A 13,643-nucleotide genomic window follows, 5' to 3' on the forward strand; every position below is an offset into this window, starting at 1 on the left:
TCCTAAATTTCTTGCCATTGCCCACATCAGTCTGGCTTCCCATGATTTTGCACCATCCGTTCCGACATGCAGCTACTCATCAGCATCTTAGCATTGGCTGCACACGGAAATCCTTCAAACGAGTAGGCAGCACAGAGGTAATATGCTTCTTACAGCAGACATAACAAGCACAGGTTAATCAAGCCTCTTGATCCTTATACTCAGTTTCAGGTCCTGTTGAAACTCCCCTCCTGGGGAACAACTTCCCAGCTTACCTCTAACAAACTGTTGAATCAATCACAAAACATTCTTTGAGCAGGTAGAAACATTGGATAATGTTTTGATGCTGAAAGTTGGTGCAATGTTCAAAGGGTTAAGCTACAGGCAGCAGATATCTCACCCAATGTTTTATTTATTTAGTTGATATGTGAAGTGGGGTGGGCTTACTATTTATTTTCTTAGGGACTGAGTGTGTTACAGTACGTCCGCCACCAGACACACTAAAACAGTTGTCTCCCTCCTGCAGCCGGAGACGTCTGTTGTGAAACAGGGCGTGAGGTGGCCACAGCGGATTTCCTGACTTGCCCAGCCAAGTTGTTGTTGTCTTAGACGTTCCAATAAATGTTGTTTTTGGAGCAGTTACAACTCGTGTGGATTTTTACTGCACAAATGGGCAGTGCAGTAACATATTTTGAAAATTAACTTGAGTCCAATTACTGATCAGGGTGCTAAACTGAAGTCAACAGTAACTGGACAGAAGGGAATTTCATTGAAGCCAGGAGACTAGAAATTTGTAGTTAAATGCCAGCAGGAGTTTTCATTTGCAAAGTCACTGGTCATAAAGTTTTCCAGCACAATAATGTTTCCTATTCTGAGTATTCTTGCTTTAGCTAAATTGCTTGTATAAGTAGTAATATACACTGTAAAATAAAGGCCATACAACCGATTGTACAATACACCATTCTGCAATTTCGGAATAAAATAGTTCATAGAGTCATAGAGATGTACAGCATGGAAACAGACCCTTCAGTACAACCCATCCATGATGACCAGATATCCCAACCCAATCTAGTCCCACCTGCCAGCACCCAGCCCATATCCCTCCAAACCCTTCCTATTCATGCACCCATCCAAGTGCCTTTTAAATGTTGCAATTGTACCAGCCTTCACCACTTCCTCTGGCAGCTCATTCCATACACGAACTACCCTCTGTGTGAAAACGTTGCCCCTTAGATCATTTTTATATCTTTCCCCTCTCACCCTAAACCTCTAGTTCTGGACTCCCCCACCCCAGTGAAAACACTTTGTCTATTTATCCTGTCCATGCCCCTCATAATTTTGCAAACTTCCATAAGGTCAGCCCTCAGTCTCTGACGCTCCAGGGAAAACAATCCCAGCCTGTTCAGCCTCTCCCTATAGCTCAAATCCCCCAACCCTGGCAACATCCTTGTAAATCTTTTCTGAACTCTTTCAAGTTTCACAACATCTTTCCAATAGGAAGGAGACCAGAATTGCATGCAATATTCCAACAGTGGTCTAACCAATATCCAGTACAGTCACAACATGACCTCCCAACTCCTGCACTCAATACTCTGACCAATAAAGGAAAGCATACCAAACACCTTCTTCACTGTCCTATCTACCTGCGACTCCACTTTCAAGGAGCTACGCACCTGCACTCCAAGGTCTCTTTGTTCAGCTACACTCTCTAATACCTTACCATTAAGTGTATAAGTCCTGCTAAGATTCGCTTTTCCAAAATGCAGCACCTCACATTTATCTGAATTGTAAGAAAATTTCTAAAATACACAGGAAAAGAAAACAGGATGTTTGAATGAAGTTAGTTCTGTATCTAAGGGAATACAGTGATTAATATGAGTCGTGCTTTTAATTGTATAATGTACAACAATGTGATTTATCCTTTTATAATTCAGCCTTTTGATTTACAACATATAATAACTCATAGTATATTAGCATATTTTGTAAAATATTGTGCTGTGTTTTACCAATCTAGAACAACGTTTTTTTGTTATGTTCTGGAGAAAATGTGAAAAATTTAATTTTATTCATAGCTGCATGCAATAAAAATTCTCAGTTTTGTTCTTTAAAAAGAATCTGCTACAAATTTTAAGCGTTTTGTTTCTTCTTGTCCCAAATTCTGCAACATACTCTACCCACTATATTCTGTCCCTCCTCCAGAATTCGATCCTGCATGAGGTTCCTCACTTTTACTGAGGAAATGCCTGAGGCACTGGCGCTAATATCTTGTGAATAGTTACAGCACCTTTCTCATCCGCCTTGCTCACAATGACAGAAAGCTACAGGTTTTGTTCCTGTCGGTTCATGTCAGGAAATTATTACATTGCCATTCAGTACCTTGCTCAAATGGATTTTTTTTTGCCACAGACAGAATAAACTGGTCAGTGTGTCTTGGTAAGCAGCATCTGGAGGCCTGAACTTGACCCTCCCTGACACATTCATTAAGGTGTTGACAAGCAGAAATTAGAGGTTGTTAATCACTCGGGATGGGAGCCAAGAATGATCTGCTTCCCTAATCTAATTGTACTGAGGCAAACTGTAGCTTCTTGCAAACAAAAAAAACACCCCAAAGAACTGCGGACTCTGAAAATCTGAAATTAAAACTGAAATTTTCAACTGAAACTGGCTGGACCCGAAACATTAATTCTACTTTCTCTGCACAGGTGTTGCCAGATCTGCTGAGTTTCTCCAGCAATTTCTGCTTTTGTTACTCAAACTTTCCAGTTTGAGTCAAGAAAAACCAGCTCAGACCAGACAGTGTTGCACGAGCTATTATACAATAATTAAAGCACCATTGTTAAAATTTATTAATAAATATAAGTAAACAGTTTGCATTATCACATTCTATGTACAAAGTAAAATACATTACTGATTTTGTACATGATGTAAATTAGCCTTTAACAGGCAGTATGCAATTGCCAGCTAGCTTTTTGTCCAGGAATAATACTGCTCATCCAATTTACTAGGCTATTTTCTTCTCCACTGATCACACTTTCCCTCATGTTTCATGTTACTGTGAGGCCACTTTCTCCAGAGTACCCAAAAGAAATCCCATTACACTAATATAAAAGCAAACAGGAATAGATGGAAATTTGCTGACGAAATCTTTCTTGGCAGTTTGCAACCAATTTATACCATCCTGTAAATGTCATTTGAGGGTCTGTCATTTGTCGATGAAAATTAAAGTAGAAAATGTGCCCCCTTTAACAGTATATGTGAACAGTAACAGCTTTGCTTAAAGTTAGCAGCAAAATTTGAGCAGCCAGTTGGACATTGTACATTATGAATGATGGAAAGACATCAAACAACAATTTAAAAGTGAATTAAAATTACCAAAATATTTGAGATTCATTTAATGACTGGGGTTTTTGAGTTGAGGGCATTCACTTTTAAAATGTAATCTTTAATCTTCGGACATATATTTTAAATTTAAATTGTGAAACTCCAATTTTGTAAACAATTGCTTGACATATGCCTACATAATTAAGGTGACTGGATCTCCATCATTTTATGACAGCTTTGTGTGATAATAAACCAATATATTGTTACTGCAATATGGGTGTCATTGATTGCTTAGCTTTTATGTGTTTTCAAAATGTTGATGTGTGAGTTCACACTGATTTTATCACCGCAGAGTACATGTGCATTTGTGTTGCATTTTTTCAACCCTGAGATGTGATTTCCGTATAGTCCTCCAGTTTTTGTAAATTTTCCCTCTTTTGTCTAGATTCATGCTTCTGTACATGTCTCCAAACACTACTACCCCTCAATCAAAAGTGCATGCTTCATGAATAGGCCTTTTGTATGAGCACATCTTGGCTATTCAATTCTGGAAGGCATCATTGGTTTGATCCTGCTGTTGCTATTTGATAGAAACATTTCACAACAGCAGTGACAAGCAGAAGTGAACAGGAACTAGTTTTCTGTCCTGCACTTGTATCCCGCTAAAATCTAAGAACCTTTTATGATGGGCACAATCTTACTGAGTTCTGAATGACATGGACTATGCTGAGATTTGTGGCAGAATTGGACAAGAAATCAGTGAGATCAATCTCAAAATTGTAAGCATTTTGCTTCATTTTTTAATGCTTTTTCTGAGTGGTGAGGTGAGGTTACAACTAGGCAGTAGTGAGTTCCAATTAGGAAAGATTATAGTTTCCTAAACACCTTGTTAATGCACAACTTAGCTCAATTGTATTCAGCTTCTTCTTTTACAGAATGTGCAACCAAGTTAGGTGTTGAGAATTTTCAATATGGAGTAGAGGGTGGGTACCTGGTAACTTTAACTCACTGCTGCCTGCAAACAGCCTCAATGTTGGACAGTGGTCACAAATATCATAAAACATATTTCAAGGGGAGCAGCCTGATGTCCAGGGACATTGGAAATGACATTGGCTACTTTCTAAGTATCCTCATGGCACATCTTCAGTCTATTCACAGTGCATCTGCTGCACTGCACCTCAGTATTCACCACCAGCTATCATTGTAATGCTGCTGCAAGGACAATGTGCGCTTCGGAGGCATACACTCAGCTCATGGGCTGGACTATACGGCATCTCTGTTTTTACTTACTGTGATAGTGCTTACTTACTCACACTGATCCTACCTTGATGGTCACAGCATCCCTGGCTAGCATTGCCTTGCATTTTGCACTTTGCCCCCTCACTCAAGAAACCAGACTCAGAGGCTAAGTGGACAGCATAGGTTTAAGGTGAGAAGGGAAAGATTGAAAAGGGTCCTAAGGGGTAACGCTTTCACGCAGAGGGTTGTGCGTGTATGGAATGAGCTGCCGGAGGAGGTGGGTACAATTACAACATTTAAAAGGCATCTGGATGGGTACATGATTAGGAAGGGTTTAGAGGGATGTGGGCTAAATGCTGGTAAATGGGACTAGATCACTTTAGGATGTCTGGTTGGTGCTGATGAGTTGGACCGAAGAATCTATTTCCATGTTGCACATCTTTATGACTCTCCATGCCATGCCATTTAGAACAGACAGAAAACCAGGTTGGAAGCAAGTCTCAATTAAGTCAAGGGTGATATTCATTGGTCAGTAGGTCTTGGCACAATAAGTCAAGGGTAGCTTCCGATGCCAGTCCGGGTCTTGGACATGATTGGCCAACCAGCTCGGACACTCAGAGTCAAAATGTTCTCCATACAAAGGGCAGCAGCAGCCCACCACTCATCTTGACTCTTTCTATACTATTGTCAGCTGCTTTCCTCTTGGAATGAGAGAGAGGCAGGTATTAACGAAAGTGAGTGTATTGAGACGCAGCTGTCACATTTGGAGCAGGTGGGGGTATTCCAAGTGAGTGAGTAGGCAACACAGAAGGTAGGCAGGGTTAATAGTGCAGGGGGTTAGGGATGAGTAATGCCAAATGGAGAAGATGTTGTACAGTGGCAGAGAGAGAATGAGTGTGAGCCAGGAGTGAGAAGATGGTGGCACTTGCATTGGTGGAGTGGAGTAGATCATTGGAAATTGTCAATGTTGTAGGTCATTCCTCCAGATGGCTGAGACTATACTGACCTGGCTATCGACCGCACAGTAGAAATGTAAAGATAGCACATTGTAAAGATTGTCTATCTTTTGGCGGATATTCAGTGAGGGCCAAGTCATCCAGTGCATGGTGAGATGGGCATAGAAGTGATTGTGAGAGATGCTATAGGGGTAGGGAAGAGAATGAATAAGGTGCGTTTGGACAAATAGGATTAAAAAAAAATGCTGCACCTCTTGGCTGGAATCCCACCAAAACTCTCAACGCAACTTGCACACAGCTAGAAAAATTTAAGATTCAGGCCAATGCGTGAGATTCTCTTTGAATACTTTTAACTTAGGGTTTCATTTGGTCAATATGTTTGTTGGCCTTGATCCTAAAACTGAATAAATCACACCTTGGCACAGCACAGAAGTTGGTCAATGATGAAGAGATAGCTATGACAGGTCAAAAGTGACGTCTTTATGCAATGTAGCAGAGGAAAGTATACCTCGGTTTGGAAATGAATTGCATGTCTTTCTTGTAAGGTGTATATTTCTCAGCAGAAAAGAAGCCTCTTTTTAAACTTATAATTTGGATAAGATTTCAGACCAGCCAATGTCAGAGCAAAGTGTACATTTTCAACCAAATATAAGTCTCAATGTTTTCTTGGTCCTCACTGCAGTGCAAACAATTTAACAGGGCTGAGGCCTGTACACAATTTGTGCAATTCAGATGATTGCTAAATTGACCAGGGGCTTGTCAGCTGATTCCATTGAAATGAGACTCTGGCATTCACTTGCACTAATCAAAGTTGGTGATGTGCTAGTTTCAATATCTTGGACAGTCTAACAATGGCTGTAAGACACTGTTGAAAATGTTTCTAATTTAGGAGAGTCAGAAAGTGTGTTTCACTGGCTGCTCAAATCAACCCTGGGCTATTGCCAGCACATTCTCCCTCCTGCTCCTGCTTACCTTCCCCATCCCCAACCTAGAGTCATTGGAACCGTAACCAATGGATCTAACTGCAGGAGGTGCTATTGACACTGTGGCCATGCTGCTAAAGAAGAACAGAGACATTGACGGGGAATAGATACTGAACAGCCTCAACATAAAGATGTTGCAGCTGAAATCCATAGAATCCCTATAGTGTGAATGCGGGCCATTCAGCCCATCAAGTCCATACCAATCCTCAAACAGCATCCCACCCAGACACAGCCCCTCCCCTATCCCTTGCATTTCCCATGGCTAACCCACCTAGTCTACACACTCCTAGTCACTATGGGCAGTCTAGCATGGCCAATCCACCCAACTGCATATCTTTGGATTGTGGGGGGAAACTGGAGCACCTAGAAAAAAATCTGCGTAGATGTGGAGAGAATGTATGAACCCCACACCCACAGGGAGGAGCAGAGGGTGGAATCAAACCTGGGTCCCTGAAGCTGTAAGGTAGCAGTACTAACCACTGAACTACCCATACCTACCCACTGAGCCACAGAGTTGCCCCAAGTCCCTACAGGATGTGCAGGAGGTAAAGAGGCAAAGAGTCTGTCATTTCCTCCAGCTGAGTGGAGTGTGTTGCTACCACAAATGGAGAACATTCCAGGACATTGTTACAGGACTATGGCATCTGCTGAAGTGGAGCTTGCAACCAGAATGGGTGGGTGGCCATCTTGTCAAGGTGACAGCTACACTCCGATTTTACATGACCGGTTGCTTCCAAGGATGCACTGGGGACATCTGTGTGATCTCTCAATCCTCAACCAACAAATGTATCAAGATTCTTACTGATGCAACTTGTGGAAGATCACAGCTCTTTAACTAGTTTCCTTGTATTGAGGTCTGTACCGAAACCTGGGCAATAGGCTTTGTCGACCTAGTTGGGCTCCCCCAGCTGCAGGACATGACTGTATGCATGTAATGTTCAGAGTGCCATGTTATAATGCAGCAGACTTCAACAATGGAAAAGGGTTCCAGTCCATCAACAATGGTCAGTATTTGTCCATTCATTGGTACCACATCTTAGTAGTCTGCACCAGATAACCTACAAGCTACTGTGGTATCTATATCTTTGAGCACCCCAATTTTTCTTGCTTTGTTTCAAAAGTCTGATGCCTTGTAAAGATGGTTACTAGGACACAAGGTGCACCCTCTACAAACTTACCTCACACCTCCATTACATTACCTCAGACTGATTAAAGACCAGGTAACTGCTCTCACTTTAAGTAAGGAATAGCCATCATTTTGTTTCAATGCAGCAGATGGGATAATGGGAAACTGGATATCAATGAGATGAGAGGATAATAGCAATAAGAATGTTAATGCATGCTACAATTCACTTTTATATACAATTCAAATCTTGCTTCTCACTGGTGAGAATCTTATCTTGTGGTTCGAGACTTGGTTGCAAAGTAGGGCACTCCTCACTTCTGATCACATTTCTTCCAACTTCCTCCAACTTTCTTCCAACTTTCTCACCAGTGTCCATATTATTAAGAGCTTGGGGAGATCCCAATCAATGTTTTCAACCTTGTGAAGTGTTTCCAACAAGTGATGCTCTCACATTGAATGATGACGGGATGTTATGCTACTCTGGGTGTTCGGGAAAAGATTAGCACTCCCTTAGACAGGATTCTAATATGATGCATACTAAGGACAGGTAGGCAGTGTGGGGTCTTATGCCTGATAGCTGAACAGAGAATTAATGATGCAGAGCTGGGCTGGGAAATGGCAGATGGAGTTCAACTTGGATAAATGTGAAGTGATACATTTTGGAAGGTCGAACTCAAATGCTGAATATAGGATTAAAGACAGGATTCTTGGCAGTGTGGAGGAACAGAGGGATCTGGGTGTGCAAGTACATAGATCCCTCAAAGTTGCCACCCAAGTGGATAAGGTTATTAAGAAAGCATATGGTGTTTTGGCTTTCATTAACAGGGGGATCAAGTTTAAGAGCTATGAGGTTTTGCTGCAGCTCTACAAGTCCCTGGTGAGACCACACTTGGAATATTGTGTCCAGTTCTGGTTGCCCTACTATAGGAAAGATACAGAGGCTTTGGAGTGGGTGGAAAGAAGGTTTACCAGGATGCTGCCTAGACTGGAGGGCTTGGCTTATGAAGAAAGGTTGAATAAGCTGGGACTTATTCTCTCTGGAGAGAAGGAGGAAGAGAGGAGACCTGATCAAGGTATACAAGATAATGAGAGGAATAGATAGAGTCATTAGCCAGAGACTTTCCCCCAGGACAGGATTGACTGTTACGAGGAGTCATTGTTTGAAGATATTAGGAGGAAGGTACGAAGGAGACGTCACAGGTAGGTTCTTTATGCAGAGAGTTGTGAATGCATGGAATGCATTGCCAGCTGTGGTGGTGGAAGCGATGTCATTAGGGACATTTAAGTGACTGCTGGACATGCACATGGAGAGCAGTGAGTTGAGGGGTGCGTAGGTTAAGTTATTATATTTTACATTAGGATTAAACCTCGGTACTACATCATGATCCAAAGGGCCTGGTCTGTGCTGTACTTTTCTATGTTCTATGTTCTAAAATAGCAATATAATTGAATCTTGTATTTGCAATGAAGTGCCACCCATGCTATCTGTATGTCCTCAGAAGCTTTTCTTTACTGTTCCATCCCACTACATGCAGTATGAATCATAGATCCTGGCTGGCAATGATTTGGTTTGATTTGATTTTTTAAAAATTGTTGTCACATGTGCTGAGATACAGCAAAAAGTATTGTTTTGTATGCTAACCAGATTTGACCTGGTGCACGGTCGGACTTTAAATATAGCGCTGGCACCGGAAATACTTCCATTGTCGATGAGTCACCATAGGGTAGATGGAGGGCAACAGAGTGCAAACATAACAATGTGAGCTGTGGTGAATTGCATAAGAAAACCCAATGGAGAGAAACCCTCCATGAAACTCATCAAAATTGACACGATTCAGGTAAAATTCAGTCCTACCATTCACATTTTGAAGTTCTTTTGAGTTTTGAATAACACTCATCTGAGTAATAAAACAGTTTTATACAAATAAAACAAATACACATCATAAATATTCATGCATTGATTGGAAGTATCCATTTAATCTTCAAATTTCACTCCAATAAGAGACAGAAAATGAAATCAAGGCGCAAACATGTATTGAAGGTTCAAGCTACAAATTTGCTAATTGCCAAAATTTACAATGTCAGATACCACCCAGAAATAGATATTTTCTTTCCAACACATGGATGCCAATTAGCTGTTGCTTTTGCTGCATGATTATGATCGAGGCAACCCATCTAGTGTGTGATATAATCATGACAAACATACAAACCTAAACAGTCAACCGGGGAGGGGTTTCATTCCACTGGAATTCCATTATTGCCAAGCCTAGTCATGTCGTCAAACGATTGGACACTATTCTCTACATGTCAGCGGTCATACAATTAGAAAATAAATCATTCGCACCAAAGCACTTTGGAACATCCTGAGATCATGAAGAAAACCCAAAAGACTTCATAGAGAAAAGCCCTTTATATAAATTATATAAATCATATTTAATTATATACAAATTCCAGTCTTGTATCAGGAATCATCAGAGTAAGAAAACAAGTTAGTTGTTCATCTACATCTGAAGTTGCTGTCACCATTGGCCTAACTTATATAAGCATACTGTGAAATTCCTCACTTATTCTATCTGTGGTCTAATTTGAAAAATGGTAAGAACAGTAAAATAAGAAAATAGCAAACTAATCACTAAGCTGCAGGAGCAGGCATTGTCTGTGTAATATTTGTGAGAAAAAGTGACAAAGTCCATTTGTCATCCAATTTCCTTTTGCATCATAAGTTTCTACATTTCTAATTGAGGAGATGTTCATTTCAGCAGAGTGTACCGCCAGATTTGCTGTTCACTGTTGCAGGCTCTGAATCAGATCAGTATGATTAAACTTCTTCCTCCCAATGTGATGATATTCCAGCCGAAATTCCTGAAGGTTCACTAACTGCCCCACGTAATGGAAGATCAAAAAGGTTTTATTTTGCTGCTTGCCTGCTCTAAGTACTCACATACGCAAGTGGCAACTTTTAGTTCAGATTCTGAGGCTGCTGTCCCATTTCTGTGGCTCTAACAGTCTGCTGACAAAGACTGTTAAATCACAGCAACCTGTGAGGCACACATTTTGTCCCCATGTTGCCTGAGATTTTAGCATGCAGATGGTTAAAACATCCAGAGAAACTACAGAAGTTTGCTGATAGTATTTGCATAACACATTCATTGGTACAAAGCTGCAATAACATTTGAACAAGATACCTCACAAATTAAGCACCTATATTTAGGTCCACGCTTCCTTCCTTATTTAATTCTAAATCAAACCTCAATCTTTGTGGCAACCTATGAACGAAGAAAACATGGAGCAGATTCAATGTAATAAAAACATTACCCAAAATTATTTAAAAAGTCAAATAAAATAAAACTTCAAACATTGCTTCAAAACATTGAAAATGTTCTGTACGTTTTTCATTTATTTCAGGCAGTCCCCAGGTTGCAAATGGATTCTATACTTGAGTCTTTTTGCAAGTCAATTTATACGCAAGTCAGAAAACAATGCAGGACAAAATGAAGGAACTATTTGTCAGTACATGAAATGTTCGTATGGTGGATCTTTAAAGTTACACCCCTATATGTGATCACGTTTGTAAGTACGAGTGTTTCTAAGTCTTATGTTTGTAAATCAGGGACCCCCTATACTCAACATTTACGGTCATGATGAACAAGCATTAGTTACACTTTCCTGTTGAAACACCTTTTTTGTGAGTGTTTCTGCAAATGAACCTTTATTGTCACTTCACAAAAAAATTAGCCCTAAACTCATTCTGACATGTTTAATGCCCAACTTTCACATAAATACTAATACGTCATGTCCTCTCATGCATTTGAATGCTGAGCATCTGGACAAGATATTGGCGAAGCATCTGAAAGAATGGAGCAACTTGGACTGCAACTTCCTGACATCCACCTTTGGTCGAATATGCCAGGGCCATTGGATGTCACAATCCGTGTTATGCTTTAGTGATAGCAAGTGCTGATAGTGAGGATCTGAAACCTGAATACAAATGCTCTTAATAACTTAGGTGGCAATAGAATGGCTTCTCGATGCAAATAACATGACAAAGTGGCTTCTAGGCTGCAAATTAACAATTCTGCTAAAATGGCTTTTAAGTAACTAAATGCTAATTCTGCTATAGCTTCATAATGGACTAATCTCAAACTGTTTCAATAGAGATTAGCAGACAATGCTCCCTTTACAGCATAGAAATAACTTGACTAGATAAGTCATTACTGGCCATCCTAACTGACCTTCAGATGCAGGTGCAATGGCTCAGTTAGTGAGATAAGGGTGGCTTGAGTTTTGGAAAACAATATCGTTGGATCAAGTTACTGTCAAATAACTTGTATTATATATTGATTGGCAATTGTTTGAATGTACTATATGATCATGGTCTGTAGCCATCTTTGAGTAAAGTATAAAAATGTCTTTGTTTTAAGCCATGTGCGCAGCTTCTCTGAGGAACACGGAAATATATAACCTCTGTGTTTCTTAACACTCTGCGCCCGGCCGTATGAAAAATAAAGAATGAATTTTTAAAAGCCAGACCGATCGTGAGTGTTTATTGACCGATCACGGAACCCAGAGACCCTGCTGGGAATCCAGGTCTTCATCTGGTGCCGTGACTCGGATTCGGTACGAACGGATTGCGAACAGTGGAGTAAGAGCCTTGAGTCCTCCGCTATTGAGTGTAGAGGAATCGGCCAGCCAGACATAAGTATTATCTCTGTTTGATTTTCCTCGCATTCAAGTCGCGGTTGACTCGACCCTTCACTGTCTGTCATCTAAGTCCAGCCTGAAAAGGATCGGTCCGTGTAAGAATTCGTTTAAAAAAAGGAGTTGGGGACTCCAATAACAGGTCGGGGACCTGCAGAGCGGGGATCCAAATAGAGTCGGGGTCTCTTAAAAAAGGAGTCAGGGATCCACTAACAGGTCGGGGACTTGAATAAGGAAGTACTTCAAATGAGTAGGGAACTCAGATTTGGTCAAATTGGTGTTTAAATTGATTTCCAAATTGTTCTGAGAAAGACAAAATAAGGAAGTATCACGAAACATTATAATGAGACTGCCGAGGGTTTTGGCAAGTTGGGAAGGGTTTGCGGAAGTCATTAGTTTTGTTGTTTGTTGTCGGCTTGTTGAATAGTGAAGGTCTTAAGTCTGGATTATAAAAGGATTATAAGATGGGTAATAATATAGATAAGACGGAAGATCCGTCTTCTTCATTGGTGAAGCTATGAGAAAAGTATCTGGAAACATCTGAAAGCCTGCAAAAACTTTCTGGTACTTTAAATAAGACCCTGGGTGATGAGCAGGGGCCACTGGGTGGCTCTAAGAGTACTCAATTGATTAAGTCAGCCCAGAAATTGATTTGGTGATGAAACCTGGGCTCAAAAATGAAATAATTGATTGAACAATGGCAGCAATTTTGTTGTGAAAGCTACAAAGAATTGGTTTTGTGCTCATGGCAGGATACTGCCACCAAATTGGGAATTGAATTAACGAATGATGGTATCATGGAATCTATTGATGTCCTCAAAAATGAATATGCTCCTGTCAAAAGTCAACAGAAACAAAAAGAAAAGTCACCAGTGACTGATAAACAAAACAAACTGTGTGGTTTTATGATTGGCCTTGGTTTGGGTGCGGGAGACAATGAAAATTTGGATTTAGATGATTGGTGTTCCTATCTATGCCTTGCACCACCATCGCCTCCCCCACCTCCACCTAACTCGCAAGCAAATCTTAATGCACACCCAGTTATTCCAGTCTCTGCCACATCGATAAGTCAAGCACCCCCAGCACCCCCTGCCCGAACCCCTTTCCCACAGATTATTCAACCTCCTGCTTATTAAACTGTCATTGGCTCTAATTCTCAAATTCCCGTTGTTCCCCTGCCGCGTGCCCCTGTCGTTCTCCCACCTGGATTCACCCCCACCATCGCCGCTTCTCTTCATACTCCTCAGATTCTTATTAGTTCGGTAACTGCAGCTTGTCCTCAGACATACACCGCTTCCATTGCCACGTCTCTCCCTTCGTCCCCTCCTCAGTTTACCGACC

This window comes from Chiloscyllium punctatum, chromosome 27 (assembly GCF_047496795.1).
Source record: "Chiloscyllium punctatum isolate Juve2018m chromosome 27, sChiPun1.3, whole genome shotgun sequence".
Lineage (NCBI taxonomy): Eukaryota > Metazoa > Chordata > Chondrichthyes > Orectolobiformes > Hemiscylliidae > Chiloscyllium > Chiloscyllium punctatum.